The following is a 2,481-nucleotide window of genomic DNA, read 5'->3' as shown; positions in this document are numbered from 1 at the left end:
GTGAATGGTTAAAGAAACGGTGCTACAATTTATATCATCAGATACGACTCAGCAAGAAAAAGGAACACACTGTTGATACAAGCCACAATCTGGACGAATCTCCAGTGAGCTATACCGAGTGAACAAACCTCAGTACCGATTAGTGGTGGCCAGAGATTAGGAGTTGAGAGTGCAGGAGAGAAGGGGGTATGGTTGTGAAAGACCAGCACGAGGGGTCTTTGTGACCGATGGGCCTGTTCTGTATCTGGACTGTCATAATGAACCTGCACATGTGATAAATCGTGCAGAACCATTCCTTTCAGCTGGCACTGCCACCTTCCAGTAATTCGCCAAAATGACCAACACAAGGAAAAGGGAAAGAGGAGAGGCACCCGCCATATGTTCTCCAGGCCCTTTAGAAAACATGGAGTTGTTCCTTTGGCCACATACGTGTGAATCTATAAGAAAGCTGACACTGTAGACATCAAGGGAATGGGTACTGTCCAAAAAGGAATGCCCCACAAATGTTACCATGGCAAAACCGGACGAGTCTACAATGTTACTGAGCAGGCTGCTGGCATTGTCATAAGCAAACAAGTTAAGGGAAGGATTCTTGCCAAGAGAATTAAGGTGCGTGTTGAGCATATTAAGCCCTCTAAAAGCCAAGACAGCTTCCAGAAACAAGTGAAGGAAAAGGATCAGAAAAAGAAGGAAGCCAAAGAGAAAGGTACTCGGGTTCAGCTGGAGCGCCACCCAGAGAAGCACACTTCGTCAGAACCAACGGAAAGGAGCCTGAATTGTTGGAACCCGTTCCCTATGAATTCATGGCACAAAGGGTGTAAAGAAAAGACCTGGATTGTAAAAAAAAAAAAAAAAAAAATCGTACAGAACTAAACACACACACACACATACACACGTGCGTACAAGTCAAACTGGGGCAAAGTGAATAAAATTAGAGGGCAGTATCTGTCTTGGCTGCGATTCTGTCCTTTAGTTCTGCAAACTCTTTCTACTGGAGAAAACAGGTGACAGGTAGAGGGGATCTCTCCGTATTACCTCCTTCAACTGGATCTGACTCTATAAGCATTTCAACATAAAAAGTTTAATTACAAAAAGGATGCCTATGCCAGGCGCCAGGAGGTATAAAGAGGTAACAAATGCTTTGGCCATTAAAGAGTTTATCATCGTGCAGACGTCGAGGTAGGAAGCCAGTGATTGTAGAGACGGCGAAGGCCAATTCGTCGCATCTGGGAATCGTGAGACGTAAGTTCTGGTGGCAGGTAATCATACAGTTAACACTTACCGCACATTTCTAGATGTTTTTATGTAGAATGTCATCTTTACTGCAGCCTTCTGGAGGAGGGCAGTGGTCGTATTATTGCTGCTTTGCAGGAAAGGAAACCACAGCAGAGTCAGGTTAAATAACTTGCCCAGTTAATTTTTCTTTTTTTGATCTAGGGCAGTCCTGATTTGGCCAATCTTGAGTAACACTTCAGCATTAAATAATGGGCACTGGGTTATTTGCTCTGCATCTCAGGTTCTAATCTCAGCCTGCTACCCGATTCATATTTTAACTGGAAAAGTCATTCATCCACTCAAGTTATCCCATTTGGGATAAAAAAAAAACAAAACTGGAGTACCTTTCTAGAATCCTTACCACATGAGCATTCTATACTTGTGTGATTCCCTGATGCTAAAATGAATAGAAGAAAAGACTGTTTTTCTGTCCGCTTTGTGACAGTGGGAGTCATCTCCAGGGATGTCACACCTTCCCTCTTTTCCTGAACCTTCAAGTGTTCACTGAACATTTGCTCCAGGCTGCATGCTGAGTACCCGGTTTTATTTGGGTTCCTGATGCCCGCCCCCCACCGTCCTCTCTCTTCCTCATCTCGTCCTGCAGAAGGGCTTCCCCTTGCTTTCAGGCACAGACAATTCCAGCTGACAGTGGCTGTCATCTATGGAGCGTTACCCAAGTGCTAAAGATCCACACAGGCAACAGCATTTAGGCAACACAAAACCCAGTGGAAAGGTTGTCCACGGCTCCTTCACACTTGCGGCTTAGAAAAGTAAACACACGGACAGTCACTAACAGGGGTGGCGTGAGGCGGGTCTCAAATTCTCGCCCACCTAACTCGGTCATGCCTAGCAACACTCTCTGTCACTTTAAGCCTTGCAGAAGATAGTTTTTTTTTTTTTTTTTTTTTTGGAGGTGGATTGTTCCCTTATGATTTTTTTTTCTAAACTTCTTCTTTTTCCCTTTCTGAAGCTTGACATTTGATAACAAATCCTTTTAACCCCAAGTGCCTTGGGATTCCAGCAACACCCTCATGGGGGCATCATAAGACTAATTCATAAGCGCGCAGCCTTCGGTGTCTAGCTAAATACAAGCAGTGCATCGTGACAGGTCAGCTTTTCGTCAGCTCTGGAGTTATGTAAAATGCAAAATTAGGGCAAGCCAAAGGGGGAAAAAGAAGTTTCAGGCATCCAGGTTATTGACCCCAG

The 2,481-nt window shown here is 44.5% G+C and overlaps 1 pseudogene; it reads left to right on the top strand.

The window, feature by feature from the left end:
• Positions 1–325: 325 nt before the first annotated feature.
• Positions 326–861, top strand: LOC106729308 (annotated as a pseudogene).
• The last annotated feature ends 1,620 nt before the right edge of the window (positions 862–2,481 follow it).

The sequence above is a fragment of the Camelus ferus genome, chromosome 20 (genome assembly GCF_009834535.1).
Source record: "Camelus ferus isolate YT-003-E chromosome 20, BCGSAC_Cfer_1.0, whole genome shotgun sequence".
Lineage (NCBI taxonomy): Eukaryota > Metazoa > Chordata > Mammalia > Artiodactyla > Camelidae > Camelus > Camelus ferus.
The sequence above is the reverse complement of the archived record's forward strand: the minus strand, read 5'-3'. Positions and strand labels throughout refer to the sequence as shown.